At 48.0% G+C, this 13,810-nt stretch overlaps 1 pseudogene; it reads left to right on the top strand.

Moving 5' to 3' along the window:
* Positions 1-12,450: 12,450 nt before the first annotated feature.
* LOC144216026 (protein FAM78B pseudogene) lies at positions 12,451-12,973 on the top strand (annotated as a pseudogene).
* Positions 12,974-13,810: the final 837 nt, after the last annotated feature.

The following is a 13,810-nucleotide window of genomic DNA, read 5'->3' as shown; positions in this document are numbered from 1 at the left end:
CCAGACAATGCCATTACAGTAAACTACAGAATATCAACACTAGATGTCATTAGCAAAGTTAAGCAAATCTACCCTAACAATACATAAAGAAGATAAGTCCTCACGACCAGATGGGGTTTAACCCAGGAAAGTTATTTTGGTTGATATTCCATTGCTTTTCCAGCCTGCTCCAAATCCCTTTAAGAGACCTGGCCTCCAACACCCCAACCTATGTCATCTTCCACCTTTCCCCATTTCACTCTTCACTCAGAATTTGTCTGCATCAGACTTCTCTCCATTTCCTAAATAAAGTACCTCCATGTGCTCATGCCTTGGCTCATGCTATTACCTGAGAACACTGTCCTCTCTAGCCTTCTTACTCATTCACCCTTCACATTCTAGAGAAGATCTCTGTTTGTGCTCTGAGAAACTTTTCCCTTCCAGCCTCCGGCTCTTCTTTCCCATCTCCCTAACTCTCCACAGCACTCCAGTGGGACCTGTCTTACAGGATGTCACCTTCTCTTATGATTCTTACTTTCCTCCCAGACTATGAGTTCCATTAGGGCAAGAAATGGTGTCCATTTCTTCTTTGAGTCTTCAATGCCTAGCACAGTGCCTGCCATGTGGGAGACCCTTCATAAATTGCCGATCAACTGACACTTTAACAGAGAGTAGTTGATAGTCACTTGAGATACAGTCTAGCATTCTGTGGGACTAATCACAAGGAAGAAATGAGCCTCAGCGATTGGAAGCGTTCCAGAAAGAAACACATCATCTCTCCACTCAAAATTACATCATCTAATTGGCATGTTGAAGCATTTACACATACGATATTCTTTTTTGAGGGCAATAAGGAAGATGTGAATAATCTTACTTTTCCATGAGGAAACTGAAGCTGAGGAGAAATAAATAATCACCCAAGATTATTGTGTGAGACAGTGGCAGAGCAGGGAGATCCACTCCCAGGTGGCTCACGGTACCCCATATGCCACAGTTGCCCACCCCTGCCTCAAGGAAGTGAAAATCATTTGGGTCTTTGTGCTGGACTGCAGGCATCCCATCTGAAGTTCTGAACTGCCTGCCATCCGGATAACTTCCACTGCAGGCTAAGGTCTCCCCAGCCTGGTAGCAACCCTGGTTACCCCTTGACCTCTAGACCTTCTAGGCAATGCTCTCACCTCTAGCAAAATGCTCAGTCAGAACACTAGAAAAAATGGGAAAGAGAATATGTTTGAGTTGAAAATAGGGGCATCTGGGTGGCTTGGTTTTAAGCATCTGACTCTTGATTTCGACTCAGGTCATGATCTCATAGTTGGTGGGATTGAGCCCCGCATTGGGCTTGGCACTAACAGTGCAGAGCCTGCTTGGGATTCTCACTCTCTCTCTCTGCTCTGCCCCTGGTCATGCTCGCTCTCGCTCGCTCTCTCTCTCTCTCTCTCAAAATAAATGAATAAACTTAAAAAAAATAAAGAATTGAAGATAAGTAGGTACAGCCAATAGCTCAGTGAGCTTCCCAACTTACATCTTAGAAATCACCTAGTAACCCAGACACAGTCCTCCAGCTCCACGAGCTTGGCATCTTCCACCTTGCGAGTTTGCGGGGTGTCCGGCCAGTCTAATGTGCCTGAGAATGATCCCTCTATTTATGTTTGACATGTATCTTCTCACACGGATCTCCCCAGTCTGTGTTTTCCTTTCTACCGTGTCTGCTCACATATCTTCAACTTTACATATTCTGTCTGCTCAGTTGTGTACACATCCCTGTGAAACTTGGGTAACGCACATAAAATCTCTTGTGCTTTTATCTCTACTCCTTACTTTGAGAATTTCCTTTATATCCCCCCATTTTAGGACCCATTATCTCTCTATCTAGAAAAGGAGCTGAATTCCTTCCAACCAATCATTCGTTTTTTCATCTGTTTAATGTGGTATTTTAATTTCTTCCTCTTGAGGAAAAAATTGTTTAATCTCCTTATACCTCTGCAGAATTATTCAGTTTTGCATTCATCTTCATTACTACCATAGCATGCTTACAAAGGTGCTCTCCTGAAGGAATGGCTCTTGATCTTCAAGAACCAAGAAGAACAAACAATAATCTTTGCATCACGCTTTCCAGATTGGAAATTGAGTCACAAAGTCTAGGGACACACGCAGAGAGGGCTTAAAGCGCTTGAAATAGTAGTAGTGACAATGATATCTGACATTGGTAAAGTTTTTCGTACTCTCTGACTGATGACACTCTTCAACCCTTATCAACCACATCAGGTTAGCAGGGCAGGGCGGTTTCCAGCAATAATAGGAACAATGGATTATTCCAGTGGTAAGTGGTCTCAAAGATTTCTGCCCTTGTGTTACATTTATTTGCGCCATTTTGCATTAGACCTGGCATACTCAGGTCTCCCTTCTCCTTGAGCAAGAAGGACTGCATTAGCTCAAATGCTTAACCCATGCCCTCAGAAAATGCATTCACTTTTCCAAGATTTCTGCTGTTCTTGGAGGTTTATGTCCTCGAAGCCTCCTGTGACGCTGACTTCATGACACTTTTCAACTCTTGCTCTCCACAATAACTCATACAGTTGTCTGCCCTGTAATCGACCCAGATGTGGAGCTGAGCCTTACTCTTTAATTTACGTGCACACACACAGACACACACAGTCTTCGTAAATAAAGAAGACTTTGTTAAAGGTTTGGGGACACAGAAGAGTGGGTCTTTTACATGAAGAAAATTAATACAAACCTTTTGAAACTGGATATTAGATCTCCCGGTCCTAATGGTGGGTGTCCCTTCCCCTCTTGGTAGGCCACGCGCTCTCCTTTCCCGTCTTCTCTTCCCATTCCCCCAATTCACCTTCATTTCTGTGGGAGAACCACCTAATATCTTCCTACTGGGTCTCACGCTCCTTGTCATGGAACTCTCATCTTCTGCCCCAAGCAGTTTATCAAGGTATTTCCCAGAACAAAAACAGGACAAAATCTAGAGAGAGCCATGAAGATTGTCCCCTTGAATTACAAATGCAAACAAGGAAACTGAGGCTCAAAGGCTTTCTGTGACCTGCTCAAGGTTAACGAGTTGCTATCACTTCCAATTTCCATTAACTGAAAGACACAAAGCCTCAGAGACATAACTTTCCAATAAAGCTCCCCGCGCCAGGCCATGGACCTATTTTAAGACACGATCAATTGTACTTCGAACATTTTAGTGAAACGGTGTGGTCCTCTCCACCCAGCTCCATGGTGGTGGGCTGGGGGTGGGGGTTATGAAATGAGGTTGTGATGTGTGGCCTGCTGGATGCCTATCTCATGTTGCTACAAGATTTCGGGTGTTGCCAACTGCCTCAGGAAGTGTAAACACTAATGTTATTTTGCTTCCACTGTGTGTGGTACTTACTGGGTGATACAGATAGAATTAGTTTCTATTCCTGTAAACATAATACCCAATTTAAAGGGATTTTCAGGCTTTCTCTTTCCTCTTTGTATTGTTTTCTTCCGAAACTGCTCATTCCCTTTATTATAATGTGATTTGGACTTGCTTTCCATTCATAAATCAATAGTTTCCAGCAGTAATAAATATAAGTAGTCATTCCGATGGTAAATGCTCCCAAAGATTTGTGCCCTTGTGTTGCATTTATTTAGCCTGGACTGAGGCCCAGGTTGAATTTTCTGAGTAAATACAGCACACACTACAGTTCCTTATACAATCAATCCCTGGGGATCCACACACCCACTCCTCAAAAACTCCTGTTGCATCTCCAGACACGTCTGCACCACAAGCTGGTCTGTGCAATCCAGGAGGGGTGGGACTTGGAGCTTAACATGAACATCCCAAAGCAGGGGCTCAGAGAAATGTGTCTGGTCCCACAGGTACAGCACCATGTCAGGAAGGCCTGGCCTCAGCACCAGAGTGACGGATGCATCCCGGCAGGGGGCAGAGCCAGGCTGATTCCAGAAGCAGTGACATGGCAGGCAGCGTGATGGAAGTCTGTGAGCAAGGAACAGCATGCAGTCTCCAAGGTGGAGTTCGGGGATCTCTCATCCACCCCAGGGCTGAGGGACTGTTCAGGGTGAGATAAGACAGCAATGTTAGAAGGACTGGGGCACGAGACAGGTTACCCAGACGAGGCCCCTCACTCATTCTGCACAGATTTGTGAATGACCACTATGCATCAGGCATTGCTCTGATGCTGGGGGAAACAGCAATAAGAAAATTCAGCATGGTTCCCACACTGATGGAGCTTATAGTCTAGCAAGGAAGAGAGACCATAATTCATCACAGAAATGATGGATTAATTGCTATTGTGATAAGGGCTATGAGGAAGAGGTCCAGGGGCTTTATGGATACACAATATTGAGCCCTCACTGGGGCCGGGAGGCCAAAAGCACTGCTGAAGGCGTTGAGCATTCAGGCTGAGTACCAAGGGATGAGTTGGCTGTGTGAGCAGCACCTGAACAAGACGAAAGGCAAGTGCGTTTGATAAATACTTATGAGGTGCCTACTGTAGTCCAGGTACCAAGGAAAGCATTTGAGATCCATTAGTGAACAAAAAGGCAAAGAACCCTGCCTCGTGGAGCTGGCATGTTTGTGGGACGGGAAAGTGAAAACCACATGGGGTGGAAACTGTGTGGGCCTCAGTGTGGCTCCATGTGATGGGGAAGCTGGGCGTTTATTCAGCGGGGCAGGAAGGGGCCAGACTATAAAGTCTTCTTCATCTTGTGGAGAAAACATAACATCATGGTACCTTTGTAGCTCCTGTGTATGATGCCTGACAGGTGGCAGTTGCTCAGCACATGAATGAATGAACGAACGAATGAACGAATGAATGAAACAATAAATGAATGAATGAATGGCTTCAGACAGGCCAGTGAACAATGGCCAGGGTGCTTCTGAAAGGTAATCCTCAATGTAATGTAAAAGAAGGGATTGAGACCAGGAAACCAGCTAGAAGAATTTGCAATGGCCTCGATCGATCGTTGCCATTGTAGGTTTGCTTGTTTACCTATTTATAAATGACATATGTCAGTTGGTCCGAGTGTCGTGGGTTATCGTTAAGCTGATTAATAAATGACATATGTGAGCACCGAATACTGATACATTCTTTAATACAACATAGATTTTAACAGGAAAAGCAGAAAATAGAAATTCTATGATTTTCTTCCTCTGCTCCAGTGGAGATCATTCTGGAGACCATTGCTCTAGATGATGCAGGTTGGGTGGTGGTGGTGGAGACAGACGAAGGGCCGCACTGAACTTGCGGACAAGTGTTGGCTCCGCCCTCCATACCACACAAGAGTCGGAGAGCAGGCAGCCCTGGTGCGATAGAGCACCTGTGCATACGCCCTGGCTCTGAAGCATCGCCCCAGCGCCCTACATCACAGCTCCGCTCTCTCACCCACACGGAGGAATCGCAGTGAAACACACCTCGTCCAGGATGAGTGGAGCCTGGCAGGATAACCCAGCGGTGAGGTAAGAAGGGAGAGAAGGGAAGGTGTCTAGAAGAAATGTGACTGAGGCCAAAGCAGATCCAGAGAAGGAGACTGCATTTAGCTGAGGGTGTTCACTGACCGGGGTCTACCTGCAAGTGGCAGTCCCACCTGAGGCCTCAAGTTATGGAACCAGCTTACGGCCCATGCCCTCCAGTCATTAAACCAAAACAGAACATGGAGAGGCTATAGCCAGGAGACCCATGTACGCTGATGATCGTCTGCCCTGGACATTCCTACAGGCAGGGACTGGGTTTTATCCACCCGCCCCCATTGACTTTGGCATCCTCTATAACGGTAATGATGCTCACTGCCATTTACTGAACACCTACCATGCCCGGGGCATTGCACTAAGGAGGTTTACATTTTTAAATTTTTTAATGTTTATTTATTTTGAGAGACAGAGGGAGAGAGGCAGAGAGGGAGGGATACCAGGAATCCCAAGCAGGCTCCAAGCTGTCTTGCAGATCCCGATGTAGGACTCAAACTCACGAACTGTGAGACAATGACCTGAGCCGAAACCAAGAATCAGATGCTTAACCCACTGAGCCAGCCAAGCACCCCAGGAGATTTACATTTAATCAACGTTCACAGCAGCCCTATGAAGTAGACATTGTCTTCTGCTTATTCTCATTTGATAGACACAGAAAATGAAGCTAAGGGACATTGAAATTATACAGCTAGTTCTCATCAAACCTGAGATAAGAACCCAGGTATGCCTGACTCCGACTGCATTAGCCTTTCACTATACCTCTCTCGGCCTCAGGTAGACCCTGGGCGCTGCACAGCCTGGACCCAGTTTCCCTTTCTGACTTCCTCAACCCCCATGGCTACATCCCTATGTGCTACATCCCACTGCACTAAACTTCCCATGCCTCCTATGCACCATGCTCTCTCAGACTTCGTGAACTTGAATGCCAGCGCAGCTGGTTCTCAGACCACATTTTGAGTAATGAGAACTTAGAGACTCACACAGGTGCAGTGTCTCAGGCCCACCCAGATCTACTGAATCAGAGTCTGTATCTTATCAAGATCCTCTGGGGGTCTGTATGCATAATTTGAGAAGCACTGGTCTCAACCTGAAATGCCATTTCTCTTCCCCCTCAACAGGCTACCTTTGACTCAACATCACTTGAGCATTTGCAATGCACTAGGCACTGTGCTTACAACTGAGGACACCAAGTCAAATTCAATATGAGACACAAACTCAAGAGGATGATAATGCATTCATGAGAGAGACATGTAAATAAACAGTATTTTAAAAATTGCGAATGCTATGAACAAAGTAAGAATAGGATGGAGTATCTCATATGCCTCACTGTCTCCAAGCAGCATCATAATACCAGGCACCAAGAAAAGGCTCGATGATATTTCTGGAAGAAAGTAAAGGCGGGAAGGTAAGGGAGGAAAAGGGAAGGAGGGTGAAATGAGGGAAGGAAGGAATTTCACTAAAGCTATACTTTCTAAAATGGCAACTCAAACAACACATGTCCATCAGTGACTTCCCTACTTGAATATTTGGATACCCTGATGTCAAAGTCACGATAACCCCAGCCCACATAACTCTCATCCTCTTTTTGTGTTATTCACTTGGAAAATGGTATTATCATTCTAAGTGTTTAGCCTAAAAATTTTACATTTATCCTCGACTCTTCCTTCTCCTTTGCTCTTTCTAGAAAGCCATTATAAAATCCTGTTATTCTATTCATTCATGTGTTAGTTTACTCAGTGTCCAATGTATGTTGTGAGTAGGAGTTCTGGAGTGAAAAAGATCACTTCTGGCTGAGGTGCTCACAGTTTTTATGAGTCAGAGGGTCACAGTGTGTGGGCGGACAGAGATCTGAGGGTTGGCCCAGCCACTTACCAGTGTGACCTGGGGCCAGTCCCTTATTCTCTTTGTACCGTGATCCGCAAAGGAGGATAACAGTATCACCTCACAGACTCATGTAAGAAACCATTACACATACATGGTTTCCATCATGATCATTGTCGTGGGCGGGGTGGGATTTGAACATGTGGTTGAGGACTGAGCTTAAACAAAGAGAAGTGGAAAGGGTGGAGGCCTGTGGAGGGAATGATGAGTTGTCTGCTCAGGCTAAGGCCCAGAGTATGTTGGAAGCAGAGGGAAAGACAGCTAGAAAGGCTGTTGAGGTGCCATCATGGAGCACATCAACACCGTCCTATGAGATTTGTGATGAATCTGATGGTAACAAGAAGACGCCGAAAGTTTCTACAATAGGGAGAATCATGAGTTGTTTTTTAAGTTTATTTTTATTTTTAAGTTTACTTATTTAGTTTGAGAGAGAGAAAAAGCACCAGTGAGGGAAGGTCAGAGAGAGAGAGGAGAGAGCGAGAATCTCAAGCAGGCTCCGCACTGTCGGTGCAGAGCCCAATGCGGGGTTCAAACCCATGAATCGTGAGATCATGACCTGAACCAAAGTTAGGCACTCAACTGACTGAGCCACCCAGGCTCCCCCAAATTTGTTCCCCTTGGTGTGTTGGATGGCAGTGGTGAAGACAGAGACAGAGGACCCTTCAGCCAGAAATGGGGTAGTCAGGGGGAGACACTGGCTTGTAGGGAGAAAGGTGTCAATTCACTGAGATGAAGAAGATGGCAGTACTTCTCAATGGAAACATCTAGTGGGCAGACGGATGTGTTGGCCTTGAATGAAGAAACGCTGGGGCTGGAGGTAGCGACTTGGGAGACATCCATGGAAAATTATAGTTAGAACCAATCGCACAGGTGAATGCCCTTAGGGAGTTCAGGCAGGGTGAGGACAGACACTTGGGGGTGGGGGCGGGGAAGCAAGAGGAGTCAGAGAAGCTAAGAGGGCAATCATGATTGCAGAATCATGGGATTAGGGGCGCCTGGGTGGCTTAGTCGGTTAAGCGTCTGACTTTCGCTTAGGTCATGATCTCGCGGTTCGTGGGTTCGAGCCCCGAGTCGGGCTCTGTGCTGACTGCCAGCTCAGAGCCTGGAGCCTATTTCAGAGTCTGTGACTCCCTCTCTCTCTGACTCTCCCCTGCTCACGCTGTCTCTCTCTCTCTCTCCTAGAAATAAATAAAACATTAAAAAAAAAGAAGAAGAAGCATGGGATTAAAAGAAGGGGAGAGAGTTAAACACTACAGATAAGAACTGAGAAAAGGACTCTGAATGTGACAGAGACAGGCATGAGTGCCCTTCAACAGAACATCTGGGGAAGCAGAGCATCCTTCTTCACAGTCTTTGTAGCCTAAAGTAATGTGAGGCTGGTGGCAAAGGCTTCAGCATACTGGCTACATGATGCAGCTGCCACACCTTGGGCTGAATGCCTTCTGCAAAGAGTCCATGGCCACAGTCCACTTCGTGTCCAGCCTGGCCTGGCCTGGAAGAGAAATCGATTACTCTGACTTGTGCTGGTGGTAGGAGGTTGCTCACAGCCAAAGAGCAGAGTTGTTTCTTGAACCCTGAACTCTTGGGGCCTGAGGATTCATTTTCCCTCTTGCCTGCCTTCAGGACATCGAAGCTAGGTAGAAATCCACCTCCGTTTTTAGCAGCTCCAGAGGCAGGTCCTCAACAACTTGTGGTAGTCTGTTCTACAGTTTCTGAAAACCCTTGCCAAGGTCAAATAGAAAACAGGCCCTTGTAACTCAGAGTTTCTAAAAGCCACACTTGACAAACTGAGCAGTGAGTCAAGCAATAGGAAAAATAAAGTCAGAGATCGCCGTGCCTCTGGAATGACGGAGCATGGGGTCAGCAGAGGCTGAGGGAGTGGACCGTAAAGGAGGTGCAGAGGCCAGCTTCCTGGAGAGTGTGCTCTGGGGCTCGAACTTGGCGAACTGAGGGTCTCTGTCATGCACGAGACCATCAAACGCGGGACGTACAAAGGAGCATTTGTGCTGTGCCCCGAGAATAAACTCGAATGAGGGTATTCACAAGGAATGATTGTCATCAAGGGCTTGTCATTGACGTTTCCCCCTTTCTTGGTGCCTAGAATGGATACCCCTGGAGATGGCATACTGTGCTCAGACACCAAGGGCATCACTGAACACCAAGGAGGTATGTTGGGAGGAAGGAGTGGGAAGACGAAGAGGTACCAGGCAGAAAGAATTAGGATAAAAATATATGCTTGCTGTAGGTAAGGAGACAGAGCTCGTAGTTAGGTTATGGGAACTGTTTTATCATATTAAAAAAAAATGATGTTAACCATTCTAACATTTACTGAGTGGCTCCCGGGCGGCAGGTATGAAGCTGGGTCATAGGGCATAATGGTACGTTCTCCAGAGGTATGAACAGCTTATTGACGGATATCGGTGCGAGCAACCCACTGCGAAAGGGCCCGGAGGGTACTAAGAGAAGCAGGTAGCTGATGCTAACGGGGCAGGGACACTCGCTATGCCAAGAGAGACAGAGGACTTAGAACAGCACAGAGACATTATGGTGCTTCTAAGGACTTTCTCTTGTGCTCCACGGAGCAGTCCGTTGGCATTTGCAGACCGAATATTCATGGGTGAAAATAGTCTCCGCTGAGTGATCTCCTTTTTATGAGGTAATTGCTGAGACACAAACTTGAATGGCCTGGTACAAGGCCGGAGAGGACTTGCCAGCCCCATAGCTCGTGAATGGACCACGCCCAACACCTGGCATTCATGTCCTGGCACAACTTAGCTCTTCTTGTCTCCTTGACATCTATGTAGTAATTCTATTGTGACTAACTTTTTTTTTTTCTTTTTTCTTTGCAGAGTCAGGGAAATATGGAGTTAATAAGGTACAGATGTAATGAAGTAAGGAGTTTATTTTAATGGCAACATTTATTTAAGTCACTTTAGAAATTACCTTGGTCCCATATTTATAGAACCATTAAGAGTCTAAAAGGATCCCTTACATTTTTCACACTTTACTGCTTTTTATAGTGGAAATGATATGTCATGGTGACATTCATGATTTTGGAGACTCATGAAGGTCATGGATGAACTCTTTGAGAATGTCAAGGGTCCAAATCTGTGAATAATGAGTTGTATTTTATTGGCACTCTACTGGATATGACAAGGTCTCATTTGAAGTTTGGAAAGAAGGTATATTCTCCTTTATATGCTTTTCCCTAGACATTGGAGAAGGCTGCCATCGCACTGCCCTGTTTATGAAGGTTTAGCATGTGCTACCAGAAGATGAAGGATCATATTTATCCACAAAATTGCAGCCTGACAAGTAACTCACACCAACAAAAATTAACTAAATTCCCCCAGCTGAGTGCTTTTCTCTCGGTCTATTTCCTGGAACCTAATAACCACTGAAACTCAAACTCTGGCCCCTTCCCCAAAATACCTTCCAAGTACCTCAAACGTAGCATGACAATTATACAACCTCAATCTGCTTTCAATTCTGTCTTCTTGTTCTGACTATTAGAATCAAATGTATTTATTGCTGAAGCCAGGAAATTCAGAGTTGGCCAGACTCTCTCCCCAACATCTAATCAGTTACCAAGTAAATCAATTTTACCTCTTAGACGACTCTCAGATGCTGCCAGGCCTCTCTGCCCCATGGCACTGCCCTAGCTCAGGGCCAGATCATCTGTCATCACAATACCTTGCCACCCTGCCTCTAAGCTGTCCTTGCTCTATCCTCCAACACGATACAGAGTAATTTTTCTCAAAATGCAAATGTTGCACTCATTGGCTTCCACGTAAGATCAAGATACGGTCCATCAATAACTGATTCCTGGCCAGTGACTCAGATGCCCACGGTCTGCACATAACAGAGAAATGCGTTGACTGGGAGCTGTTTATCTCCCTGAACGTGCTGTGTTCTTTCATACCTCAATGCATTTTGCATTTGCCCAAGACTTGTCCTGCGCTGCCTGGAAACTCTTCCTCTTCAAGAGCTCTGTCAAGCGTCTTCCTGATCCAATTCAAATGTCACTAGCCCAAGACAGCCTCCTGTACATCACTCAGGGGCCGTCCTGCTCGGTTCCCACAGTGTGGGATATACATCACTGTGAAAGCACGAGTCGCGGTTTACACGAACAACTTGCTAACAGGTTTATCTCCAGTGACCCACGAGCTCCCTTACTTGAATCCTAGTACTTAGCACAATGCTGGGCTCCCGCCAGGAAGTCAGTCAGTGTTTCCTGAATGAAAGGACCAGTGATTGAGATCTGTAGCTACGTGCGAGAATGACAGAAGCATGTCCTCAAAGGGCGAAACCAGCTTTTTTGTTAACTATAAAGTGAACCAAGGTGCCAGAAAAGTTAAAACAAGAATGAAGAATGCTTTTAGATCTCAACCGGTTTTTAAATTACTCATCACATCTGTCCTAGCTAAAGACTATCTCTAGCGAGTGTTTCACACTTGGGCACCAGATCCTGCAAATGTTCGATATCACAGAAGAAATACTTAAGGAGAAGTTATTGGCTTCTCAATGTAAAAAAGATGCCCCTTAAGAGTAAGAGCGTTTACTAAGCAGTGTTTTCCGTTTGGTACATTAGACCACAATATCAGACCCACGATTTAGGTCAGACTGTACCCAAAGTCCAGTATCCGTGGTGGCCGTTTCCACGGCACAAGAACGGGTCCCTGAGACTCCAGGCTTTCTATGAGGTAGGTGGCTTACTACAAACAGGTATCCTGGACTTGTGTCATTAAGCAGTCACTATTTCAGTCCAGCCTGGTTCCAAAAACGTTCTCAAGTTCCCCTTGTACTTAGCAGGTCACAGGTTACCTTGGGTAACCTCGGGAAGGCTGCTAAGCACTCTAATCCAGCTAGATGCTCGTGCTGGGCACAACCTGGCTCTAGGATGCAGCCAGATTCACAACACGGTGCCTGGGGTAAGTCCACCTCTGCTCTAATTCCCCAGTGTGTGGGATTTTGCTGAAAGAGCAATTTCTAAGAAGGAAAAGATTTGGATGAAGGCAGGCGATGAGTAAAAAGCTCAGCTGGCGCTACAGCCCCCAACTCCTGGCATTTTGGTGACGTGGTGTTAGGGCACGGAGGGTTTCTTTGGGCACCCTCCCTACATGTGGTGGTGGAAAGAAAAGCTCCCAGAGCAAACCCTGTCGGGCAAAGCCGTAAATCCACCGCCTTTCGAGCGACTGCTGGAGGCTTCCTCAAGGTAGGGTCCCCGGGGAGCTCAAGCCGAACTCCGATCTAGCAGACCGCGTTACAAATCCCCTCCAGCCTGGGATACAGCCGCTCCTCTGCCCCTCGGCTGCCCCAGACCGTCACTGCCGGGTCGCCACCAGACTCGGGAGCGTGGCGCCCTCCGCGNGCAGGAGGTGCTGTATCCAAAGCATCACCTGCAAGGCGCGGATCCGGCGCGAGAACATCGTGGTGTACGATGTGTGCGCCACCATCGACCAGTGCCCCACGCGCATCGAGGAGACCTCGCCCATCGTCCTGCGCTACAAGACCCCCTACTTCAAAGCCTCGGCCCGCGTGGTCATGCCCCCCATCCCCCGCCACGAGACCTGGGTGGTGGGCTGGATCCAGGCGTGCAACCAGATGGAGTTCTTCAACACCTACAGCGACCTGGGCATGTAAGCGACTGGCGGCGCGGAGCCTGAGCCGCGTCCCGGGCCCCGGCTCTCCTCCCCGCCCGACCCTCCCGCTCAGCTCCTTCTTAGCGCTCTCCCCATCCTCTTTCTAAACCTTCCTCCCGCCTCCTCTTCCACCTCCCTCCTCCCTGCGCTTTTGTTTCAGTGACAGGGCGGGTGTAGGGAGGCTCCTCGCGGAGGCATGTTCTGGTGGTTTGCCTCTGACTCCCCGTGAACGCGTGGAGGACGGCGCGGGGCGGCGAGAACGCGACGAGGAGGGTTCGAGAGCCGAGCGTGGGGGTGGCTGGCGAGTGCCCTGGGAGTTCCGGGGCGCCGTCTGGGCTTGGTGGGGGGCTTCCCGGGAAGAGTTTGGGGGGACCTGTGGAGAGAGGAGCGGAGCGGAGCGCCGGGGGCGCACGGGCTGTGCCGCGCGTCCTTTGGAAAAGCCCGAGCGGGCTTGGAGGAGAAGGTCCCGGGCGTCCGAGCGGGACTTGCTGGCTCCGCCCTTGTGCCCTCGACCGTCGGGTCTGAGCCCTTGTGCCCCAGGCCGGGGAGCCTGCAGGCATTCACTTTCGCAGCCGCAGACCCGGCCGGGCGGCCTCTCCGGCTCGGCGCCCTCTGGACGAGTTGTGCGGCGGTGGGGAGCACCTCGTGCGAGCAGCCTGGGGCGGGCGTGGCGCGCTGTTTCCCTGGAGCTCCTTGCAAAGTCCAGGTCCCCTGGCTGTCCAGGGTCCTTACTTAACTCCACAACTTCACTCACTGCGGCGCTGGAAGGGATTCCCTAGCGCCCACCGGCGAATCCCGTCGGCGAGCGGGGAGCTCTCCAACTTCCTTCAGCAGCTCC

Source organism: Crocuta crocuta, unplaced genomic scaffold (assembly GCF_008692635.1).
Source record: "Crocuta crocuta isolate KB4526 unplaced genomic scaffold, BGI_CrCroc_1.0 scaffold757, whole genome shotgun sequence".
NCBI lineage: Eukaryota > Metazoa > Chordata > Mammalia > Carnivora > Hyaenidae > Crocuta > Crocuta crocuta.
Note: the sequence above shows the minus strand (reverse complement) of the source record. Positions and strands in the feature narration are given on the sequence as shown.